Below are 27,030 nucleotides of genomic sequence, written 5' to 3' on the forward strand. Positions count from 1 at the left end.
GGGAAGCCTCTGGGTTATGAATCTATCCCTCCAGCATGTCCTATTCATACTTGTGCCGAGGTTTAAGTCTTTAGCTCTCGTGGTTCTGATGGATTTGGATTTTTTGAGGTGGAGCATGTCCATCAGATCCTGATTGGACATGGCCTTGTACGTCACGCACAGATCACCTCTGAGCAGATGGTATGTTACTGAATAGAGCTGGAGTTTCTTTAGTCTGGCAGAATAAGACAGATGTTGGCGACCCTTGATCCTCTTGGTGAGGTACTTTTGTTGTCTCTCCAGCTGTTGCAAATGCCGGGTGAGGTACATACCAAATGGGGCATTGTACTCAATCATGGGTCTGATGAGGGAGGAGTATAGGGGTACAATGACATCCTTGGATCTGGATGTGAATCCCTTCATGATAAGGTGTGCAAGGTAGAATGTCTTTCTAACCACTTTGGCAACGTGGGTGTCAAATGAGAGGTCACTGTCGACTTGGGTCCCTAGGTCTCTGATTACTTTTTCCGTACTCAGTGGGTTGCTGTCTATGTGATAATTTGTGGGTACTTTGTTTTTCCCAAAGGGATGACTATACATTTTTTGGCATTTAGTTTAAGGCCATGACTCCGGCACCAGTTGTCCGTTTCTGTGAGGCCTTTTTGTAGGATGTATGTGTCCGCTGGTGTATTGACTATGGTGCCTAGTTTGCAGTCATCTGCGAACTTTGTCAGCCACAACCCTCCCATGTTTGCTTTAACATCTGAGAAATAAATGCCGAACAAGAGGGGTCCCAGGACAGATCCCTGTGGGACACCACTTGTGACTGACTTTGAGTCTGACATTGCTCCAGCGATTTTAACTTTATGGGTTCTGTCCTTTAGCCAGTTTGCAACCCATCTAGTGACATAAGGGTTTACATTTAAGCTGTTGAGCTTATCTATGATGCCTGAGTGGGGTATTGTGTCGAAGGCCTTAGCCAAGTCCAGGTAGGCTGTATGGACTGCTTTGACCTCATCAATGGCTCTAGTGACTGTTTCGAAAAAGTTAACCAGGTTCAAAAGGCAGGATCTGCCCTTTACAAAGCCGAACTGGGTGGAATCAAGTGTCTGTAGGTCCCCAATGTCTCTGTTTATGAGTTTCATAATGATTCTTTCCATAGCTTTGCAGACCAGGCTGGTTAAGCTTATGGGGCGATAGTTCCCAGGGTCTGTAGAGGTACCCCCTTTGTGGAGTGGGACCACTGTTGCTGTACGCCAGTGTTCAGGTGCATATCCTGTAGTAAGGCTAAGGTTAAATAGCATTTTTATGTGTGGGTTTAGCTCCTCTTGGAGTTCACGTAGCACGCAACCCGGGATACCATCGTGTCCCATTGATGCTGTGTTTTTAGCTTTGCTGAGGGCGGCTCTCACCTGGACATCTGAGATGACAGGGAGATTACATTCAGCTGGGATAAGTATTTCTTCTTTTGGGGGTGAGGGAGGGGAGAAATTTGCACTGAACCTGTCAGCCAGAATGTTGGCAGAAAAAGTAGGGAATATGTTGGACTATTTTGTGCTGAAATAATAATTCTAAAAGGGGGAATGTTTGACTTTATTAACTTTTGGAATTTCAAACACTGTAGGTATCAATGGGTACTCTGTTTTAAGGAAGTTAAACAACTCTTCAGAAAGAAAACCATGAAATAAGGACTCTTCCAAAAATAATTGAATTTTGTTATGCGCCAGGAATACTTCATTCCTGGAGGAAACCTGGTTAGTAGTACTGTCAGAAAATAAAGTGAAAAGCTGATCAACATAGTGTTTTATCAGAAATAGCAATCCCCCCCACCCTTATCTGGTTTCATAATTCTTAGGAACTCATTCTATCACAGATCACTCATTAATTTGTGTTCATCCCTTGTAACCATCATATAGTCTACATTTTCTGTTTGTACCTTTAACAAATGTTGAATAAATCTCCGTCTCACATGCTATTTCAAAAGCTTGTATTAAAGGGTGTGATGGGGGATTAAAACAACTACTTTTCTTAATCAGGTTGCTCCCACTATCTGTGTTACAGTCTGTTTGTTCTTTAAATGTAATTTGGAAGTTTAATTTTCAAGTAAATAATTTTAATTCCGTTATTACATCCACTATCCCTATCTTAAATGAGGGTGCAAATTTAAATCCCTTTTTATAAAAGGTAAAAAAAGTCTCAATATCAAAACTGATGTAATTAAATATATTAAAACCTTGGTAGGAATTTAATATACCTTTGAAAGTAGAAACTATTGTCTCATTCGGATTACTGTCAAATTGATTTTCTTGAATTAGTTCCTCCATGAGTGCCCTTTGCCCTTCCCCCTCATACCCTTTGGGGACCGGGCCTGTGGAAAAAAAACTTTGTTCATTCCTGTTCTCAGTGCACTCAGATCTCCTAAGTGGGGGATGAGTTTCATAATCTTGGTCCCCTACTTTGTAACCCCAGGGGCTTCATTGTAAGAATCAAAACCATCCTCATACACATCCCTTTGATCTCTAGTATGTGAAATATACCCTGAAATATCCAAGGACTGGGGATACACATTTTTCTATCATCTCTACTCAATTTCTTTCATTTTCACTCTAAATTAATTTAAACATTCTTCTCTACTCTGTCAAAAATGTTGTCATATCTGTTAGCATTACTTTCGAATAATAAATCATTCAAAATTTCACAATTAAGTTTGTCTAGCTTCTCTAATAACTTATTAATATGTATATTGTTAGTTTTAATAATAAAATCCATAAGTTCTAACCCAAAATGGTCAAACATTGGAAACAGTTCATCCAAATCACAGTCACCAAGCTGAATACCATTCGGAAACTTTCCGTACTTATTCTTAAGGCTTTCAGCAAGATACAAATTGGTTCTGATCAGGGACCCTAGTTATATGAATAATTTAACAACTGTCTGTGTCTTCTAGTTCTACTAATTGAACCTCCAGATAATCCTGCCGAGTTTTGACCACGTCCATATGGGACTGAAGTTCCATTTTATCTCCGCCCCCCTCCCCCCACTTCCATTGTAAGGCATCTAAATGAGTATTTACGACATCACATACTTCAGATAAATTATATTATGCTTTAGTGACAAGTTTCTAGGGCAACGACCTCTTGGATGTTGCCCATTACATTTCGCCGTGAGTAAATTATAGATTGCTAGGACCTCCATTCTTATGAGATGGTTATTACACTGGGATTTGGATGATGCTTCACTATTTTTATTGTCTATCCTATTTCTTTTCTTTTTCATGAAAATGTTATCACTTGTCTGTTTTGATTGTCAGAATCCACTTGTTGACAAGCTAAATCAAATTAGAAGACTTTGTTTATGTGAGGAGAGCACAAGGGAAACTGCTGCCTATTAATGGGTCACCATACTGGAAGTCTTATAATCATCCTGTTTCCCCACACTAACTATCTTGCTGTGTCACTTCTTGCTGATATTATCACACCCTCCTGCTACAGTTTTTTCCTATAAATTTCATCACCCAGCCTTCTTCACTGTCTGTGCTGGTTTCTTCCCTCCCTGTTCTGTACCCTGCTACTTAATTCCTACAAGTCCTGCTTACTGTTGAGTTCCTGCCATTTGGCAGATGCCTGCTACTGGTGACTGCAGCTTTGCTGCTTTGTAATGTGCATAATGACATTTGGCTCTTTGTTGTAACTGATTTCTGCGTCTGCCTTTCCATTTTGATATACCTCTTTTTGTCCTTTTATAGATGTCTTTCTCTCTTTTTGCCTTTACCTTATTTTGTCCCATTGCACGTATGAATTCACTCTTGTCGATCTTTTCCCTTGTTCTCCTTTGCTCCCACATTATTGTATCATTTTCCTGTCTGCTGACTAGCTGGTGGCTCTTACTTCCCCCATTCCCAGTGTGTGCTTGTCACCTGTGTAGCCAAATCATTCTCATTATTCTTAGCCCTTCAGTTGTCATTTGCCCCTACTAGCTAACTAGCTCATAGCTTAGGTGAGGTGAAGGTTGTAGCCACCCAGGGTACAAAGTGTCAAGAGGATGTGATTGGGTCTCCAGTGCATTCCCAGAATTCATTAATGTCAGTATTGCATTTGTAGTCTGAAATGAAGCAGCGCTGTAGCACGTGTGAGATTAAAAAAAACGTTGGCAGATTTAACGTAAAGCACCCTGTGTGGTATGAAGTGTGGCAGACTGAGCTCATATTATTTTTGAAAAGTGTAGTTTGGAACAAACAGATCTCTGGGCCTGGCTTGGCCCTTGCATAAGGAGCACTAGACTGAAGAATGGGAATGGAACATCTTTTTTTTTTTCCTCCTTGCTCCTTAGCAGCCGAGGAGCAGAGGTACTAGTTTGGGACGCAGCATTGGGCACTAGATGAGCCACCTATGACTGTTTCTTCCAATCCCTTTCTTGAATGCATCCCTTTGTAATTTTATAGACACACACACACACTCTTGTGAGTGTGTAGATGCAATGTAATATAATGTGTGTACATAGACAAATGTATAAAGCTAACCTGAGTTTGATTAGTGACCTAGAATGACCATGATGTGATGACCTACAGATGGAGAAGAGTGATCCTTCCTGGCTGTTGACATGCAAAGGGATAGATGAGCGAGAGGGACAGAAGTGTCTGCCTAAAGTTGGTCTGGAGCTGTAAGGTAGCTTCACTTGTGGAAGTAAGTGACAGGCCCCACACTGTCACATTGTATGCCATTCCCCTGGAGCCATTAGACATGTGAAAGAAAGTGTTTTTTTTTTTTTTTTTTTTTTTTTGCTTTAAGCTTTAACAATCTGGTTCCCTGTATGACTGGTATGCTTTGTGGTCACGTTCCTTCCCCAAAGGGGAAAACCCAGAAGGTTTCCTCACTTGTGTTTTACAGACTGATGAAGAACCTGGTCAGAATATTTCTTCTGGAATATTTTAACACATTGTTTGCAGTAATACTTATTTTTCCAGTTTAATTAAATTAAATATATGTGGCTGACTTATTGATGTACTATGACAAATGCTGTTTAGAAAAGTGAAAGCCAGTACATTTCTCGTTTTAAATTGAAGCAGCATTCATTGCATTAATTATTGAATCTATCCCCATCTTTCTGCTGTCAGTGCCAAGCTGTTTATCTGACTTGGTAAATTCAATTAAACAGCCAGACATAACAGAAAGAACCTGTCAAAGATTATGAAGCTTGTACAGTGGTGATGAGAATAAAGTGCGAATTGAAAGCTTAGGCATATTCCCACAAGAAGATTTTCCAGCCTGCTAGTTCAAGTAACCCCATCTTCTGTGTGCTATTTCAGAAGAGCAGAATAAAGTTCAAGCAGGTACATTGAGTAACTGTGTAAAACCCAGCCTTATTTCATAAGCATCCAACAGTGAGTGACTGTGATTGCATTAAATCCACACCAGAGTGAGAATAAAGTTGTTCAAGTGCAGTGAAAGTGAATTATCAAAAATGACACAGGTTCAAAACCCATCTAAATTTGATCTAGACTTTCCTAATGTAGCTTGCTTGTCTAGTTTTATTTGCAGAAACCCTGATTTATAAGTAACGCTGAACAAAAATCATTTGGCATCTTTGAAACCACTCCAACTCTATGTAAAAGGTAATGCTCTCTTGTAATCATATTATTCATATCTTGTGGATCAATATATGTATGTAAATCTTGTCTTTAGTAACGGTGCTATTTACTATTCTGATTACTCAGATTTCCAGTTGCAGACACATAAGGATTCTGTTTTTGTAGTTCCTGTTCATCTTTGTTTGGTGCTCTTAGTGCTTTTCCAGAAGTATGAGTCACTGGCACAGCATATTTTACTTACCACAGTAGCAGTCAGAAGGGGAAACAAAGCAGGGCAGAGGTGCTATAGAGCATGGCCTTGCCTTGGCCAACCTACCATACACAGACTGCATGCTTTTATAGAGGAAGGCACACACCCATCCATTACCAGCATATATTTTCTATCCACAGGTCACGTCAGGCATCACACATAGATACAAAAACATACACTCACAGTTTGCATTCGTACACTCCACTCGCACACTATCCCAGCGCCCACAGACATACACTTGCATGTCCTTTACTTCACCCTTACTTCACTGCACTGCTCACTCGAATCATCAATCTAATTTATGTGAATATGCCTGTTTCACCATGCACAGTGTCTTTCATGATGAATGCATATGTGCATGTGATGTAATGAATATTCTTCGGCATGTTGTGCAATGCTTTGCATGGGTGTTGTATAGTCTGGATATCCGAGTCACCATACTGCACAGTTTACTTTGTTCCCACAGTCTGGTTGTCTACAAAAGAGAGTGAGAGAAAGAGACAGAGACAACATAGCCAATGCAAAAGACTTGCAAAAGTTCTTCAGCGGACCATCAGTATTGCAACAATAGACTAATTATTCAGTAACATCGGTAACCAAGCTGAGATTTACCCCCTGTACAGACCTGAACTGGGTAGAATGCCATACGTGCCTCCCTGTCAGGCTTGTCCACCTATAGTACCTTTTGGTACAACAAACCATTATCACAGCTCATTGTTGGAACCACTCACTATCCCCAGCCATAATATTGCCCACGTGGCCTGGAAATGCAAGGGGGGAAGGTCATCTCGCAACCACCTACTAGGCTGCCATGTAGACTGCCCCTCCCCTTTCCTGGCCATAAACAACACCCAAATGATCACCCAGCCAACTACCGAATGGGAACAAATAACCATAAGTGATGCCAAAGAGCCACTGTGGTTTGTCTTACTAATGAAACATGACTGTAGGTGAACCGGAAGCAAGACCTAACCTCAAAGAACAGCTCTTGCTTCTGCAGAGGTACAAACTACACATCTGCTCAACATCAATCGTGTGTATCCCCTTTCTTTCTTTTAAGGTCTGTTTTTTATTGTAGACATAAAAGTAGTGTCCATCATTACTGTAAAACATGTATGTAAAAATTGTAATGAATCATGCATAAAGTCATACATAGTTTAAATAGTTCAACACCAATATCAGACAAATTCATGCTATCTGAACAGAATAAAAACTGGATCCTTGTCAGCAAAATCCCAATGCGGAAGAACATAAAAGCTCAAGATGGTGACTGCCCTAGCTAGTCTGTGTGATAAATTTGCAAGTTGCTTCGGCCACTGACAAGCACATCATTCTGCACCACGAAGCCTTGGGATTATGGCTGAGCCACACCACTGTTGTATTTGGGAGTTGTTGCTGATCTGTCATGAGCTTCCTGAAAATGCTAGACAGTAGCCATCACTTTGGGACTAGCTTGATGTCTCCTTCCTAAATAAATCAACATAATGTTGGTCTGTTGAATTATAATACTGTTGATGGCTGTTGACCCCATCTCTCTTTTTAATGCACAAAGCATATCTTTAACACTTTTCCATGCAACCTTCATTCAAGCTGGATTAAGGCTCAAATTAAATCCATTTTGCTGTATTGTTATTCTATAAACTGTTAAGCCAGTGAAGGAGTGGCCGCGGATTATAATGTGGGTGCAAGCTGCAATGGAAAATGCAGATTTAACTTTACATGAGTAGTGAATGGTAGGAACGCCTACTGAATATAGTTTAAAAAAATAAATGAAGAGGACCATCGTACAGTCATTAAACTAGCTTTAACAGACTGCCCAGCCATGGCTAAATCAGAAGCCCTTCCAATACAAAATGAATGCATGGAGTAACCTACTGGTGAAAGACCCTGCACCAGCAGAACTTTGGGCCTTGAACAGTAACTCCTTGGGGTGACTTTGCTACACAACCTGTGAAGGGTCACTACCCATTAAAAAGGGCAGAGAAGTTGGCAGTAAGACTTGCTGAAATTACTTGATGGCCCCAACCCTAGTGATGTCTTAGACTTGTGGACCCAAGTCAGAAGCGAATCCTGGGTGAACAGTGCATCCACCTAGGTTAAAAGAGAGCAAGCATTCACTGAATTGAAATGCATTCTGGAACATCCAGCATAGCAGCTTGGCCCAAACAATGTATGAATGATATTCCCCAAGCACAGTGTGAGATTCCTTTTACTATGCTGCAAAATAAAATCCTACCAAAGGGTCTCCTGGAATCCCTGCAGAAGCTTTTTGCTTTTTCCAAGTGTAACAGTTACCTAGATTTGATCCAGGACTTGGAGAGATTGAGCAAGCCTGAGAGCCACAAAATGAATGTGCATGTTTTGTAGCCTTGTTTAAGATGCACCTCAATACTAGGTGGTGACTGAGCAAACAGCTGGTAAGCAAAACGTGAGAAAAGATGGGACGGCTACCACATAACATGTGTTAGTAATGCTAATTCAAGATTTACAAACCAGCCAATCCATTACTTTTCACCAGTCAATCACAGCCAGCCACGTGTAAGATGGAATGATGATGGGATAGTTTTATGCATTTGGGGCCAAACTGCATAATCTAGAAGTTTGTCATCTATACTGTTGTGTTTCCCCTGGAATATGTCTGCTCATGAAAGAAAAATTGGTTTGAAGACTGAAGAGGACTAGCGTTCTTAATGATTGGGCCCTCTTAGATTTGGCATCATCTTATGGACTACCTGCATTACAGCCTGACCTTCAGAGTAGAGTACCACCCTGTTGTTGTAGAGCTGTTCTTGTCACTTGTAGAGTTGTTCTTGTCACACTACTGTAGTCAGCCAAGTGGGCATCAGCTTGAGGAGTGTGACATCATTTCTAAGTTTTGGTGACCAAGAAGATGGCCAAGGAGGCCACAAACCATTGTCCTCTGCAGTAAACCCCCATCCCCTGCCTGCAATGAGGCAACCTACCCTGCCTAAGGGAAATTCCATTGCACTTGACAAGAAGAAGGGACATAAGCACAGGTCTTCATCCATTCTAATGGTCATGCTCAGCCAGGTCTTCATCCATTCTAATGGTCATGCTCAGCCAGTGATATTTCTACCAACCACCTTTCAGCAGGTTCGCCAGGGCCATAAAACTACCCTCCTTGGTGCCTCCACCACAAAGGTACAGCTAAGAAGTGTCAGAAGTACTAGGACTTCCTATATCCTGACCTTCTTTGGCAGCTAGGAACTTGTCAATACTTTCCTTCAGACAACTCAAGTTTGGATGCTGGAATCCTGGATGTAGAGGATCCCATATCAACTTCCAACCCTAAACATATTCAAGCCCTGATATGGACCCTAAATGTTTTCTTTCACTAACAGGACCTCAAGATCATGGCACAGGTGGATGAAATACTCCTTACCTTCCTTGGCACCCTTTGCCTCTTCCCTGTGATTACCTAGAAGCTATCCAGGTATTGTTCTGATGCTAGGGCCATACAAAATTTATCAAACATGGTGGACATGGTCATTTCAAAGTAAAAGTGCCCTTCAAAACACATGGCCAGCACATGAAAGGCAGCTTCTTTGTCTAAGATTGCCAGCCATGGGAGAGAGAATCTCTTGATAATGTGGACAGCATCATCTACTGGACCTTAACTGCCTCCTGATTTAATGCAATCATTGACTGATGACCCTAGCAGAAATGAAAGGTGATGAACACATCTGTATTGATCCTCTTTTTATCTTAGAAAATAGACCCAAATTGGGGGAGCCTAAACAAAGAAAACAAAACTACAATGCAGCCTGCAATCCTGTTGGCTGCAATTTCTTTAGGACTCCTGACAATATCTTCCTTGCCTGTCTGAACACTGGCTTTGGCAGACTGTTAAACTGATGATAGTCTTTGATTTTGTGGAAAACATTTGCAAAAAGTCCTGCAAAATGTCTTGCTTAAATTAAACAGAAGGATAATCCACCAGCAGCTTGGCCCAGGCTTGCACTTTGGGAGAGTCACAGAGACTACTTGCGGTGGAAGCCTTAAAAGGAATTTTCCCCACTAGCCCTGGAAAGGGGGTTGATTTGTCTCTTCCTTGGCAATTACCTCGGGGTGCACCTTCCCCCACCTAACATTTTATGCAAGGTGTCCCTTTCCACAGTATAAGCAGACCTCACAAAGTCAGGACTGCCTTATAGATATGCCAGTGTTGAAGGCCCAACAAGCCTTCACTCTACCGCTTTGCTTTTCCATCCATACAGAAGCTGTAAATGTGCTTGTCTATCAAAATACAAAGACAGGTGTCCATATCCTGCTCCTCCCATTTCAGTGAACATTTGCTCCTCCCATTTCAGTGAACATTTGCTCCTCCCATTTCAGTGAACATTTAACAGCCTTCAGCTTTCAGCTTTCTCTGGTTGACCAAGAGCCACGCTTGGCTCTACCCACCCTTTGTTAGAGCTTCCTGAGTAGTGTGAAAATATGTCAACAGGGACAAAGCTTGCTGAAAGTCCTTTTCTAAACTGGCAGCTATGAAGTGGAAGAAGTATACCACCCAGGTATCCAGACTATGAACTCTGACCTGACTCTCAATTTCTTGTCTTTGGCCACCAATCTAGATGACAAATCTTTAGCTGCCTATGACTCCATATCTATAAGGAGCTAAATTAATTCAGTGCCAGCTACCTCAGAAATGTCCATGTATTCCCTTCAGATGATCTTGTGCTTAATTGTAGAAAAGATGTCCGTGGTAATGACTAATCCTGAAGTCTCATAACCAGTGTCATGCCTTAACGTACTGCCTTATTTCTAGTTCCAGACAGTAGTTATCTGCTGACAGGACCCAAGTTCACAGGCGCCGAGTCGCTGGCTGTGTAAGGTAAACTGGGGAAATTGCAGGCTGGACACGTTGTCTAAAGGTGCCAAATCAACCACTACCTCCCCCCCAGCAGTGGGTACATACATCAAATTATTCTAGCCTCTTTCAATAAACTAATCAAATTGAGAAAACCTCTCTTCCTCTGATAACATTTCTAAAAATGCCCCCAAATACTCCTTTTCTGACTGCTCTTCAATGGTAGAGCCATCAAAACCTTCTAACTGGGAATCATTACCTAGTAGAGTAATGACAGGTTGCTCAGTAGAGGAAGGCACCCCAGAAGGCTACCCTAGAAAAGGATCTACCACACCCTTATGACACCTAGATGTCTTTGCTGCCACCTGGAGTCAAGGGAAGTAGTCTCCTTATCCACCAGTTGCCTTCTATTGTTCTGAGTCATGTAAGACCCTCCTGCTGCTTTTGCCCTGCTCTGGGGAAGTTGTCAAAGGAGGCTGTGACCTGATAGGCAGGAGTCTCCCACCTAGCCCATAAATCTTCATCCGAAGACAATGGATCCTGTATTAGTAGAAGAAAAGAGAACAAAATGTTGTTCATGCAGGTACCATAACTCAGACCTATAGTACTAAAAGTCCCAATACTCCTGCATAATCTAATATTAGCACTGGTAGACAAACTAAACTGAGGGAAACCATATACATCCTACCTTTGCCGTATCTGGATGAAACCATATTCTGAACAACTCGGTGTAAGGGCATATACAAAGGAGGATGAAAGAAAACTGGAACAATGCCAATGATAATGATAAAATTCAACCTGGTGCACATGGATTCAAACCCAGAATGCCTGAATTTAAAAAGCTAGCACTCTAACCACAGGACCAAATGAGTACAGAAAAATAGTGGTGAAAGAGCATATTATTCAGCAAAGCAAGAAAATACAGGGAAAGGTTAAGGGACAAAGACTGTGACAGATGGGTGAGTTGGATACAGAGGACCCATAGGGGTTGCTGTTGTCCACACAAAACCACTGCCTCTTGAATCGGTTTCATTTTTTTTTATTTTTTTGCAATTTTATTTTATTTTTTGATTAAATGAGCCTGACCAGGGGAGCAGACAGTGCAGACCATGCCCCAAGAAGTCTAACATAAATAAATAAATAAGTAACTGATGGCAAACTGAGACCTCCAAACAGCTGATCCCTGGGCCACAAGCATACTTATCAACTGTCCCTGATTTTTCAGAGACACCCGAGTTGTCTTAAAACTATTGCTCTCTCCTTTTGTGAGCCATCTTAAAACTGATTGTTGGGGTGAAAGGAGGTGGATTGCATTTAATAAATCATGATAATAATTAGAGGAACAGAAGCTGCTTTGGCTGTATAGTGGGTTAAAGCCCTGACTAAGACCTAGGCTGTACTTGTAGATCAGGTGACTGATGGAGTGGCAGTGAGGGATGGACATGCCTGTCTTGGGTGGGGCTGGTGCCCTTTTGATGACCTTCCCTAAGGGGAGGCATAGTCCAAAGTAGGGAGTTGCCCTCAGGCATAATCATGAGCATGAGGTAGCAGAGAAATGGCATAGGTAGGGTATATAAGTAGACACCCCAATGGAAGCACAGATGGCCAAGCCCCAAGGACAATGCTAGGATACACAGCAGGCCCCAGCAATAGGGGAGCTAGTCCAGGGAAGTAGGAGGATGGCTGGTAGACCTAGCTTGCATGTAGGACAATGGGGGCCAGGCCAGTAGAACGATGTCCAAGGGGAACAAAAAAAATAGACTTCTATTACTTCATGCAAAATGTGCTACTTTGTATATTCTCTTATTCTGTGCACTTTTGTTTGCGTTGCAGTCTGGACACCCTGATTCTGGATGCAAGACATTGAGAGCTATTGATTTGAACCAAAGAACATTGAACATAGCATACCATTATTCATTTTATTATATACCTGTGGTGAGGCAGCCATGTTAAGTTAGAGGATCTGTAACTTGTGTTAGGAATAAATAAACCGTTATCCATTGTTGTCCTTTTAACTAGGAAGAGAATGAATGTGAGCATAGTGGAAAGAAGTAATTGCAAAGGGACCACAGTCAAATTTTATATCTGGGATCAATCCATTGCAGCCCTGCTCCAAAAGCCCCTCTGAATTGAGCAGCCATGGACTGGAATGGCCACTAGCTTAGCACCACTTTAAAACAGACTGAAAACCCCTATCTTGACATCAATAAAATAGATGGATGGCAAAACAGGACTACTAGTCTGGGAAGGGGAACACAATGTGTAGTACCAAGTGGAAACTGCTAGTTAGTGGTGTATACCACCCTTTCAAATGATCCCTTTACCTTTTGTCATGATTTTTTTTCATAAATAAGACCTGCCGACTATAAACTGGAGATTCGATCGCTGACCAGCACTATCTGCAGGTCATCTGCCAGCTGAAGCTGTCACCTACTGGCAAGAAAAGAAATCCTGTTACTACATTACTGCTTCTTCTGATTGTCTTTTGTCTTGCATTTTATATCATTGTTCTGTATGCAATACTAGGGGGACCCCAACCCCTACCAAAACAGACCAGAAAGATGTTGAAAACTGCCAAGTGATTAACACTTCACTAACGAGTAATTAAGTACACTGTTCTAATCTATTATTTATGTATTGGCATTAACCACCCACCTGATTGATGGATAAAGACCTGGCAGAGGCTGCACTTGCATGCCACACAAGGAAAAGAGGATTAGCATTTTTTCCCATTGTGGCTTCCATGAGAAAGATCTCTGCAAGTTAAGGGTGTTTTTAAAGCAATGCAGTGGAATGCTTAATATGCCTCTTCCATAGACTCCACGTTTGCAAGCGACTCTGAAAATGGTTGGAAATGTTGGGACCCACTAAAGTGAGTCTCAAAACACTGAAACTGAATGGCTGAAAAAACAGACAGACGTACTAAATCCGAGATGATCATTTCTCAGAATGTTCTTTTTTCTCTGAGGCTTGCCACCTTACAAAGTTTAAAGAGGAGCAATGTTCTAGACTTGCTCTTCATCTGTATTTCTGTGTTTTTTTTTTTCTTTTTTGCATCAGGATTTGATATTGTGAGTGCCAAAATTTCAATAGGGAGCCTCCTAAAACTCTTGCCATTTGTTAGCTAAGGGGTCTGTGAATCAGGACAGCTTTGCATGGTACGCAACGCTACTTGTACATCTTTGTATAGCATGCAGTTTGTCTATGAATTCCAGCATGGGTATTTTTGAAATGTAAAAGTAGTGAGAAGTCTGGCAGTTAGCACAGAGAACTGAAGTTCTGACTTGTTAATGAGCGCTTCTGTGCCAGGTATGCAAGGTTTGAATCTTTCCACCTTCAAATGCCTATTGTGTGACTTTAAGCAAGTTACTTAACCAGACAGTGCTTTGGGAAATTGAATTAGGCTCTCTAATTGTGTCCGAGAGTGTGTGTGTCTAGGAACTACCTAAAGATCTGTTCACCAAAATCTCATTTCTGTATACAAACCAAACCATCGCTCAGGTCAGCTTCTCCTATCATTTTCCTTAGCTAGAAAATGGAACTCTTCCTCCCTCTCTAAGAATTTCTCAAAACTTTGATCACTTCATAACCCAACTCCATTCCTACCTCTCCAATAACAGGAAATGCACTTGGACTCTACCTACCTAATCCTGCCTAATACATGAATACATACATATACATAAACTACCTTGCATCTTACCCAATAGGAGTTCAATCATATTTACTGTTTTCTTGCAAATGTTTCTTTCATAGCATTCTCAGAAGATTTAAAACCTCAGTATAATGGTGACTCTGTACTATCGACCTCTAATTGTATTTACATGTAAATATGCATTGTATACCATACTATGTTGATGTTCTACTGTGCTTATGTTTTACTGCATAATTTTTACTATTATTTTAATTATTACTATGTCTGCTATGATTTGTGGAGCTTTTCTCCTCGGGCCTCCACTGAAAACGGGCTCCTTGAGCCCAGTGGACCTCCCCGTCATCAAACTGAAAATAAAATAAATAAAATAAACAATTTTCGAGTAAAAGGGGATGGATATTTTTAGCACTTGAACATGTACATATATACTGACACTTTCATATGGATTGCAGGGAATAAAAAAAATTGAGAAAAGTAGACAATCTTGTTTCTGTTTTTGATTTATATGGAAGGGAGTACATGAAGACATTTTGCAAAATAAGAACTTGGAAGCAAAATATGCTAAGTTAATAAGAGTGCATATAAAAAAGGAAATTAAAATATGATGATGAAAATGTGTAAATGTGTTAAATATGTAGGTAAAGAAGTCCTCCTCTTTCCCAAATAAGTAGTTAAAAAAAGGGTAATACAGGGGCACTTGGGTTTCTGGAGTTGACTGTATTAAAGGAGAAATGGGATCAGCAGATGCTAAGTATCGTGTGACGCATTTAGTTTTGCTATGGTTCAGGCTTTTGATAAAAATATATAAAGACGACTCCAGCAAGATAGTAGATGATGAAATATAAATGTAAAGAAATATGGAAGAAATGGTAAAGTGGTAAGAAATGTATACATGTGAGAAATGAGTTATTACAAGATTAATAAGCGGAAACTGGAATATGAGAAAGTTGAGCTGAACTGAAGACAAATGGTATGACAAAAGAGTAAAGCTGGATTTTCTAGAGCCAGAGTGGGACAAACTAGAGTAAAACGTTAGCAATGCAATTTATAGAAGATAAGTAAAGAAATGTGCATTGTGGGGGAATATCAGGGAAAACGTAATTGGATGGTATAATATATTGGGGAAGGGAAGAGGCTGAAGAAACAATGTAAAGTGAATGTAAGGTGATTATGTCTAAGCAGACTGTTTGCTTGATTTAGTGTGTCATTTGGATTATTTGATTTGTGTATGCTATTTTAATGTCCTGTATAAGAAGTCATACTTTTAATATAGTTGCTATGGATCTTTTGCCTTCACTAAAATACCACCAACTTGGGAAGATGGAACCTCAGTGTACACCTTTGCACCAGAAAGATGGCACTTTGATTCAGCACCATTTAATATGCTTCAGTGCAGTGTTAGTACTGGAAACAAATTGAAGCACCTAGTGTGGGAAAAGTACCTGGGGCTTTCTAACCTTCCAGGAACCAAGTTTGTTGCCTTTTGGTAAATTTTGCAGTTGACTGATTCAGAACCAGGTCAAAGGGCACTTGTTGGCAGTTCCCCAGAGGGACACCCACTTCAACTCAAGCTTGAGACCAAAAGAAAAAAAAAAGTATTTTAAAAGCCACTAATTGTAGACAGCAAGGTGCTTGCCACAGTTACCAATGTGCTGAGCTACTATGTTCCAGGTTTGAATGCAGTATTGGTATTTAAGAAGCTGCAGTATTACCCATGGCTTCCTAGATGAATTCCAGTACTGCACCTGTATTTCATCAGCAATGGCCAATTGTGCCCAGGGCAGATGTCCCTCTTGTCCTGCCGTAGTTTCAGCTCTGGACTGATTAATTGATTGGGAACTGCAGATTATAAAAGCTGGAATATTCTTGTGATACTTTATTCTTTAAAGTATAGTGGTGCCAGGATGCCAGTTGTATGTACTAAAATAAAAATTGTAAGAAATTCAATTAAAATTTGCAGTATCCCATTGCTTGGATTAGTGGGTAAATAGGGTAACAGAGAAGAAATTAGTTGTAGACATGGACTGTAATATTTGAATGTCCATATAACATGAAACTTCCTGTGGATAGTAGTGGCATTTTTAAAGATATGCAACTCCATATATTACATGGCGCAAAACCAAGACAGGTACTCTGGATATGACATAGTGTCTCACACAAGACTAATGAGAGTTTTACAGATTTGCATTTGTTCATAAGGGTAATAGAATAAGACCTTGGTTAGGGATGATAGAGTATCTGGAGTCTGTAGTGGAATGGGGGAATGAAAAAATAAGATTAGCTGCTCAGGTGTGAAAGAGCTGGGTGGGCTTCAGTGACAGAAGGCAAGAGGATGGAGTGGAAAAATACTGTAAACAAGAATGCATAGGGCAGAGGGCTTCACATACGCACAGATGAGTGGGGCAGCAGAGAGCGAAGGTGCAGGGAAAAAGTGGAGATGCAGCTTCTAAATGGAGGGCATGAAGATGAAAGCCAAGATGGAAAGGCATGTGTGGACAACAGTAACAAATGATAAAAGAAGGGCAGAGGTGGTCATACAGGAGGAAATTGTCCCCACCACAAGAACAAGAGGGAAGTGGGCAGGGAGATCCACCTAGACAGAAGTGACAGGGAGTGAAAGGGAAAAGACAGTGGAGAGGGGCTAAAAAAAGGCACAGAAGTGATGGGAGAGGGATTAGTTGTAACATAGGTGCAGAGTAAGTAGGGTGGCAACCAAGACAAATACTGTGTATGGTGAGAGGCCTGGTGGTTTTGAACCAGCAGACAGGAAGCTGTAAATCAGAAGATTGATAGCAGGAGATTGCAGTGAAGGAGGTGACAGAGAAGAAAGGTTTTGATTTTTTGTCATTATTAAAACATCTCAGTCACAAAGAAGCTTTAGTGCTGGCATAGGAGGTTGGAGAGATCGGGGCTCAGTGAAACCAGCCTTGGAGAGCAGACCTTGCAAGTTGTGGACGAGGTAATTGAGTTGTCGCCACAGGGAAAGGTGGATACATGTATGAAAGCACTGATGATTTGTCGGGTGATACAAATGAAGTGGTAGCAGGCCAGCCATGGAAGTAGCAGACAGTTGTCAGGATAGGGTGCTGGAAGGAGCATTCTCAGTAATGTGAGCTGTACCAGCATGTTGAGCAAGGAGAAGAAAAAATGTGGGGGTGACATTTCTGAACTTTGTCTCCCAAGAGACTGCAAGACTGCACATATTGTGGACCACAGCTCACAAAATCCTTGTCAAGATTTGAAGAAAATTAACTGCTTTAAACATTCCTTCAGTCTAGAGTTTTGTAAACGATCCTGGCTCACTTGTCTCTTGAAGAGTTTTACAACTCATGCATCTTTCTCTTAGTTATAACTCGCTCTTCCCACACCAAAGTGAGATTTTGCAGCCAGCACTGTAATGTCTCCTTTACACAACCTGGATTTCAATGTCACACATGTATATAAGCTGTAGAAATATGTAGATATATGGTTCCCCCTGCATTTTGTCAAGCATCTGATGGGGTGACAAATACAGGGGCTGTAGTTTAATTTCAATGGTCAATGAACACAGGGGCTATAGTTTCATTTTGATGGTACAGATAGCCAAGCAGTACTTGTGTCAATGTTCTATTTTGTTAAGACAGGTGAGTGGGCTTGGATGGGGTCTGAGTGTTGGTACCTGTGTTTGTGAGTTATGATTAGGGTCAGACATACAAGTTGTATGTTTGTGTGAGTGTCTTTTAGGGTTAGGTCCAGGGTTAAATAAGGGGATAGATTTAGTGTTAATGTGTGTCTGTATGTCTTGTAGTGGCAGTGTTGTGTAGGCTTTTATTAAGGTTAAGGTGTAAAGTTAGGGTTCACACCCATTACTAAGGTAGTGTAGGGAGGCAAACCCATAGCAAGATTAAAATTATTATGTAATACATGCAGCGTGGTGATTATGCTCAGATGTTCAAAAAAAGACAAGTGAAGCTCTGGACTGGGGCCAAGACCCGACGTTAATAAATGTTAAGTTCCCCATGCTAAAGTTGTTAGACTGGTTTGATGCCAGGCAATAAAATCCACCAGTACTCACTACCAAATGATAGCAGCAGAAATAAAAATTTGTTTTTGCCTGCTGTCCATACTGAAAACGTCCCTAAGTTTCTCTAATGAACTTAGAAAGTTGCTAGAATAACGGGATGTAACAGCGTGTATTTTCTGAAGGATACAAAGTGTGAAACTCCAATGTATGTCATTATTTAGTGACTTCAGTCCAAAAAAATTTGCTCTGAAAGTGAATTTCTTGGCATCCAAGTCTCGAAAATGTAATAGGTAGGTTATGATCATCGACATGATCATAATTCTGTATATTGGTAGTAAAAAAAAAGTTTGAAAATTTTACCTTTTCTTTGGTTTTCAGTATTCATTTGATTCAAGTACCTTACAAAGTGGGTAGCTGAATAGCTGGTATTGCTAGTGTCACTTTTCATAAGCTGGTATGCAATTATGCATCTTGTCTGTATATACGCATACTCACACATGTGTATACATGTAAACATGTCATACATTTTAAACAGTAAAATAATACTTGGCATCACGTGTATGAAATAGGAACATTACATTTTGTATGAAGATTCAGGCATTCATTTCCATGGAAACTATAAACCTATTTCATGGCTGTTTAGATGAATATGTACTCCACATAGCATGAAAAATTAGGGATGTTCCAACTTATTTTTGAATGAAACAATATAGGAGTTGCTTTTGTGCACTGTTGGAAGATGAAGACATGACAGTACTAGTCCTAGTCCTTGTATCTTGTATCCTGTAACACCCACATAGAATGTGGCCTGAGTAACTTAAATGTAATTTGATTATTTTGCTTCCTTCGATCATTTTCAGTGTCATTGACTACTGCATGTAGAAGTACTTCCTGCAGAGCATAATGTGATTTGTAGTTATTCAGGATCAAACCATGTGAGTTATGATTTGCAAGGGTTAATAATCAATTTTTGAATTAGCAACCAAAAATGCTATTTGTTTTTTTTTTTTTTTTATGATGGTGCTATATTTGAGATTTTACCACCAGCTTGCATTCAACTGTGGTTAATTACTTATTAAATCATGTCATAACGTTTCTCTTGGCTGTGTCTACTTGGCTGTAATACTTTAATTCAAATCAGTTTTATTGGTGTATCTGACTTTAATCTGTTAATTGCTTCTTATTTTAAGCTACTACTAAAATACAAGTCTGTTGCATATGCAGTTTATTCCTACATTAAGACTTGCATTAATGCGATATTGCGTGATTTCCAGCCACGTTTATGTAAGGACGATAACTGCATTCATTAGCCATATTTCCTTAGACACTAGTCTTAGTGTATTTAGCACTTTCATTTTTGTTCCACTAAATCCGTCCATGCATCCATCTGTCCACAACCTCTTTTTTTTTCCCATTTTTGCACATGGGGTTGGGGTGTCACTTCATCAGTGACAATCATCTAGAGCCATGGTTCACACCCCAGGGTGATTAGTCCTGCCGCAGTTTTCTTCCACACACTATCACACATGCTCCCAATTTAGTGTCCAGTCCACCTACTGCATATCTATAAAGGCTCACCCAGACTCTGCTGCACTTTGCTGTAAAGGAAAGGTTAGTTTGCTTTTTATTTGTTGTATGTTGTATTATTTTATTGCCTTTTTATATTCTGAATACTGTGATTTGTTTTCTTTACCTTGTGTTTTACTTGTATTCTGCTTTTAACTGCATATTAAAACTTCAAAAGAGACCTCTGCTCTGTCTCTTGTGAATCAGGCAGAATTTTTTTCCTCACCCTCCCACCCACTTACTGTCATGTTCTTAAATACAAAGCACAACGAAAAAGTTGAGGTAAAAAACACACACCTTTATCAAACACAAAGCTTTCAGGTACAAGACCCTTTCTCAATGATAGACACAGGTACATTAAAATCAGACATTAAATACATGCCCAATACATCACGTGACCCGCAGCCATGGTCATGTGACTAATGCATTAAAATAATTACATTACTTATAATTTTAAAACAAACAAATAAAATTAGATAAAATTCATACATACATATATTTGTATGTTGTATTTTTATTAGAACAGGTTTTAAGGAAACATCAAAATTTAATCCAGGGGATATATTAGCTGCTAGCCTTACTATAGTAATTAAAACCTGTTCTAATAAAAATACAACACACTAAGCTAAAGTAACATAGGTAATGCATTTGCGTATATATGTGTGCATGTAAATATAAGTACACAAAAGTAAGCAAATATATGTATGTATGAATTTTATCTAATTTTATTTGTTTGTTTTAAAATTATAAGTAATGTAATTATTTTAATGCATTAGTCACATGACCATGGCTGCGGGTCACGTGATGTATTGGGCGTGTATTTAATGTCTGATTTTAATGTACCTGTGTCTATCATTGAGAAAGGGTCTTGTACCTGAAAGCTTTGTGTTTGATAAAGGTGTGTGTTTTTTACCTCAACTTTTTCGTTGTGCTTTGTACCTTTGACTTTGCAGCAGTATATACTTGATGTTCTTAAATACCACTATCTTTCTAGTTGCCTGCCTCTTATGTTTCTGCTTTCACTGGCTTGTGTGAGTAACCATTTTGTGAAATCACTCCCCTTCAACTATTAAATCTATTGATCATCCTACTGTATTGCATAGTACCAGAATACAAAAGTGACCACCCCCTTTCAGTCTATCTTGTGGTTTTAAAAATAGTGACTCTCCACTAAAACTTAACTTTGTAGACAGGTACAACTTAAGTTAACTACATTCACATCTAACTTATCTAGTGTACACTGCAGTGTTTAGGATAAACCATTTTTTTTCATCTTACCTTTAAGCATCCCTGTGACTGCTACTTGCTCTAATACCTGCTGGAAAGCACCAGGAAGCCTTAAACTGATCCAAGCACTCAACTCTCCTTGTTAATAAGGAGAAATTAATTGGAGGCACTAAACCTATAATTGCAAAGTACCTTGCTAAGACAAGGGAAAACAGCTCCTGTACTTTACAAAAAAAGCACCAAACCAGGCATGTCCAAGGGTCAGCTTCCGGTGAGTTCTCCTGTCCACCTGGTGAATCTGGGCATACTGGGGCAGTGCAGCAATTGCCACATGTACACAGACAATACTCTCCTCCTACCAACCAACACTACAACCTGTGAGAGATGCACTTACATAGCCAAACTGGAAGCAAAGCTCTCTCCACCCAAGATTGTGCTAGACAGTCAAGAGGTGAAGGTTAACACCCGCACTGCACCTCAGGCAACACATAGCCCTTCTAAACCCACACCAACACATAGCAACATTAAATCCACATATGCCGAGGCCCTTAACTGTAACCTGCCCAAAAAACAAGGACCTCTGAAGCTGAAACACAAACAAACACCATTCACAACCAAAGTCTCACATAGCACACAACACCAGTGTGCCACCCAGCAACAGCCCCTAAGGCAAGACAATGTACCTAACACTTTAGTCATAGGTGACTCTATAGTCTGACACACTGATGTCCCACTCACCAGGCTGACAAGGAAAAAATTACAGTCAGCTGCCTGTCAGGTGCCAGGATCCGCCACATAACACATGCACTCAAGTCACTCCACAACAAGTACAAATATGACTGTCATTGTCCATGTTGGAGTGAATGACTTGAGACATACCTCCCTAGACTACATGAAAAGAGACATAGAAGAGCTCTCAGATCATGTGGCCCAGGCAGGTATGACCCTAGCCCTGTGTAGCATCCTGTCTTTGCCCAGAATGATACCACAATGTTGTTGTTTGTCTTTTTGGCTTTTCTCAGTTAGGGGTTGCCACAGTGGAACTCCAGTCCGTTAATGATTGGTAGTAGATTTTTATGGTGCCGAGTTGCCAGCCCAATGCCCAACCTTCAGCGAAGGCACGGCCATTCACACATGTCTTTTGGAGGCCACTCTATAGCGGGTAAGACATGCAAACTCCACACAGAAGGCACTCCAGCCGAGAATCAAACAGGAGAATCTCTTGCTGTGAGGCAACAATGCTACTGCTGTAGCGGCATTGCTCTAGAATGATACCGCAATATCAGAATAAAATGATTGACTTCAACAAGTGGCTATGATTCTGGTGTGATTCAAAGGGGGATCCAGTATCTGTCTGCCTGGGGCGACATGATCGACCAACCATGATGCTTTGCCAGAGATGGTCCGCACCTGTCGCCCCTGGTATTCAGGTTACTGGCTAAGGCTCTTGCCACCCCTAAAGTGCCTTTTTAGGCAAAGTTCAAAGGACAAAACCACCACCGTAACAGGTACAAGCATGCACATTCTGAAGGTAATGCTAATCAATGCTAGAAGTCTAAACTTCAAAATGCACTCTCTTGAGGCACTCCTAAAAATGGAGAACATTGATATCTGTGCAGTAACTGAGACCTAGTTCCAGGCTCCAGAGAGCACCCCTGCAATACCAGGCTACAACTCTTACCACACTTTTCGGCCACCAAACCAGGACCAAAACACTAAAGGTGGAGGAGTGTCCATATTCACCAAGGATATTCACACCACCAGGCTAGTTGCTGAACACAATGCATCTGAAATTCTCCAGGTGCAACTAACACTAGATAAGACTGCAATCCAAATTGTAGCTTGCTACAGATCCCCCACCATGCCCCAAAATTCTCACTACACCTTTCTAAACATACTGGAAAATATTAAGATGCAACCAAACACCCTAATACTGGGTAATTTCAACTACCCTGCCATTAACTGGGAAACTACTCTTGTGCCAACACCTTTGCCCAACAGTTCTTGGAATTCATATATTCCAATGCCCTGGATCAACTAATCCATAGTCCCACCAGGGGCTCCAATATCCTAGACCTGGTCATTACCAACATGGGAAATCGATGCTCCACACCTATGGTCACCCCCTCGTTAGTCAAGTCTGACCATAAGCTGATCACCCTTAACATCCACATTCCACCCCCAGTAAGGAAATCTCCATAAAAAACTTCTCCAAAGCCAACTTCATGCTACTCAAGTCAGAAGTGACAAACTTCCTGACACCCATGCAGATGGGAACTGAAAGTTCGACTGCTGAATCCTACACTAGGGTACTGTACAAACACATCCACTCATGCATGAATCGTGCCATCCCAAATAGAACCAAGATGCTCTCCTCCAAAAAAAGGAAGCCAATCTGGTGGTCCCCTGCCCTAAACAAACTTTACAACAGAAGGAAGAAACTGTTGCAGAAAAGAAGAAAATCCCAGGATGCAAAAAACTCCTTTACCAGCCTCAGTAAGAAGCGGAGATCCATCATAAAATTCTCCAAAGCTAGTTACAAAAATAAAATTGCCAAAGATTCCAAAGACAACCACAAGACATTCTATAACTGTCAAGAATCTAAATGGCAATGCTCAGATCTGCTCTGAGCTACAACAGAATGGCATTAAATATACTGATCCCAAGAATATTGCCAATATCCTGGCAGATCAATTCAGTGCCAACTTCACCCCCCCTCTTGCCCCCTAAACGGGCCCATCTCAATACCGGAAGATTGCTAAATTCCGGTAATAACGGCCATGCAGCTAAAAAAACGCATTCTCCAAAGCTAAGAATACAGCATCCATGGGACCAGACAACATCCTGGGCTGTGTACTACATGAACTACAAAATGAACTGGCACCTCACCTACGTGTCATGTTTAATCATAGCCTCACCTCAGGCTTCGTGCCCACTGAGTGGCGCACAGCTACAGTTGTCCCACTCCACGAGGGGGTATCCACCTTGGATCCCGGGAACTACCGCCCCATCAGTCTGATGAGCCTGATCTGCAAGGCCATGGAACATATTATCATGGAACTTATAAACAAAGACATTGGCAACCTTCAAACGCTGGACCCCACCCAATTTGGGTTTGTGAAGGGCTGATGTTGTCTCCTGAACCTGATTGACTTCTTCGAATCAATCTCCAGAGATGTGGACGAGGGTAAGGAGGGCCACACAGCCTATCTGGACCTCGTCAAGGCCTTTGACACCATCCTGCACTCTGGAATCATAGATAGACTTACTAAGCTGGGCATTAATCCCTACGTCACTCGATGGGTTGTCAACTGGCTTACTGACCGAACCCACACTGTAAAAGTAGCTGACTCCAAATCCAGCTCCAGACAAGTGGAGTACCTCAGGGTTCAGTCCTGGGGCCGCTCTTGTTTGGCATCTACTTCTCTGAAGTACAGGCCAACACTAAGGGACTCTGGCTAACAAAGTTCGCAGATGACTACAAACTGGGAGGCATTATTGAATCCTCAAATGATGTGGATACTCTACAAAAGGGCCTAACAGAAACATGCTTGGTGCCAGAGCCTTGGGTTCAAGCTCAATGCCAAGAAATGTATAGTTATCCGCTTTGGGAAAAAACATGTACCCGTGAATTACCACATATGTGGCAGTGCACTAAACACCGAAAGTGTGATAAGAGACTTAGGGACACAGGTGGATAGTGGTCTCACCTTCGATAACCACATCGCCACAGCAGTCAAGAAATCCTTCTATGTGGCACACCCCATCACTAAGGGCTTTTCATCCAGAAAAAAAGAGGTCATTGTCCCACTGTACTCATCCCACATTAGACCCATTATAGAATACAACGCCCTGTTTGGTATTTACCTCTCAAGAAATCTGCAGCAACTGGAAAGGCCGCAGAAATACCTCACTAAAAAAATCACAGGCCTAAAGCAGATGCCCTACGCTGAATGCCTTAAAAAAACTCCAGCTATACTCTGTCGCATATAGTCTACTCAGAGGCGATCTCTGCTTAACATACAAGGCCATGTCAAACCCAGGGCTGTTGGACATGCTACGCTTAAAATCCCAATCCCTCAGAGCCACACGCTCCAGGGATCTAAACCTTGTCATCACAATAAACAAAACATGCTGGAGAGATAGGTTCCTGACCCAGAGACTCCCTAGACTCTGGAATAGACTGCCCATACATGTCAAGCAGAGCACCTCTTAGGCCCTCTTCAAAAAGAACCCTGATGATTGGATGGGAGAAAGGAAATTCACCCCTGGGATCACGTCAGTCAGCCTGCTAGACAGCGGTCCAGGGAAGTAAATAGTGTGGGAAGAAATATACAGGGAATTGTTATGGCTAGGCTTGTATAGGCCCTAGGGCCAGTAGCCTAGTACCAACCTATGAACCTAAACAAAGAACCTGGAGGAAACCTATGCAAACAGAGGGAGGACATGCAGACTCTGCACAGAAGGCCCCCCAACTGAGAATCGAACCGTGGAACCTCTTGCTGTGAGGTGACAATGCTGTCTACTGTGCCACTTCGCTGCCCTAAGTTTTTGTTCCAGTAAATTACTTTTATAAAAAAAAAAAAAACATAATTTGCTGTGTTTATAACTGCCATACTAATCAACAATGGGTATTCACACTCATAGATGTGTACAGTTTACTGCAGTCCTACTTGTACCTTCTGTCCTTGCTCTCTTTATCTTATTTAGGTAATCCTGGCATGCCTTGTCAGTATTACAACAGGGATAGATAGAATGGAAAGCAGTGCAAAGCACATTTGTAAACAGTTTATGCTAGCAGCAAGGGGTCGGGTTGGTGTTCATATCATCACTTAAATGTCTAGGAGTAGCAAGCCACCAACTACACATTCACAATTCATCCCTGCCTGTATTCTACTTTTGTGAGTGCTGCAGCCTCAAATCACAGTAATGAATTCACAAAATTATTATAATTATTTGTATGTATTGCTGTAATAGCTGACTTGAATCCCTGCTGCCACTAATACTAATGGCACAGGACTGGAAGACTTCCAGACCCATTAACCTGTCAAGTCACATGAGAATGCTAACATGGGGTTGAAGAACATAAAGCCTGATGCTCCATGAATATATTTTTTTAAACAAATAAATGCATTTCTCATAATGTCGCAACACTAACAGCAGTCCTGGGTACCAAAGTCCATATGCAACAGGTGGAAATGAAATGCAAATTTTGTAATCTAAGTGACTTACTCAGTCACACAATTGGAGCATGGAAGCTGAGGGGGAAATCAAACTCTGGACTACAGGATGAAGCTTGTGAACAGTTCATAGACTTAATCCTTCCTTTAATTGCCAGAATAAGTTGAATTGCTCAGTCATATCTGCAGATTTCCTGTTTATGTACATGTTAATCTTTGTGTAATAAGAAAGTGAAATATTGTTGTCCAGCACCATGGCCACGTCTTTCAGTTATTGCCCATTAATAAATGGGTTAAGGATGATATCAAAGGTGACCAGTACTATGGTTAAACTTGTAGTTCTAACCAGAGAAAAGCAGAAAACTGTTAAAAGTGAAACTGCATGAGAATGTAGGGAGCCATCCCAGTACAGTATCTAGTTCAAAGTACATAATTTTCCTTATGCAGTGGTATGTGACTATAATAAAGTAGCCGTCTTTGTTTCTGCCCAAGGTGCATGTGGCACATACAGTGTAAGTATGCATGTGCTCTGGGATTGCTTCCGTAACAATTAAGTTACTTGGGCATTATTTAGTAATTCTGTGTAGTTAAATTTGCCTTCCTCTTGTTAATATGGCCCAGAGTAACTGAAGATCAAATTAAAAACACATGCATATATGTGTGTGTGTGTGTGTGTGTGTGTGTGTGTGTGTGTGTGTGTGTGTGTGTATATATATATATATATATATATATATATATATATATATATATATATA

The 27,030-nt window shown here is 40.9% G+C and overlaps 1 protein-coding gene across 4 annotated transcripts in view; it reads left to right on the top strand.

Annotated features, from left to right (window-relative positions):
* The window catches only part of EML2 (EMAP like 2), a 1,798,491-nt gene that overhangs the window by 1,381,403 nt on the left and 390,058 nt on the right, over window positions 1-27,030 (top strand). The window lies entirely within an intron of this gene.

The sequence above is a fragment of the Protopterus annectens genome, chromosome 1.part0, assembly GCF_019279795.1.
Source record: "Protopterus annectens isolate FY-2018-M chromosome 1.part0, PAN1.0, whole genome shotgun sequence".
Taxonomy (NCBI): Eukaryota; Metazoa; Chordata; order Ceratodontiformes; family Protopteridae; genus Protopterus; species Protopterus annectens.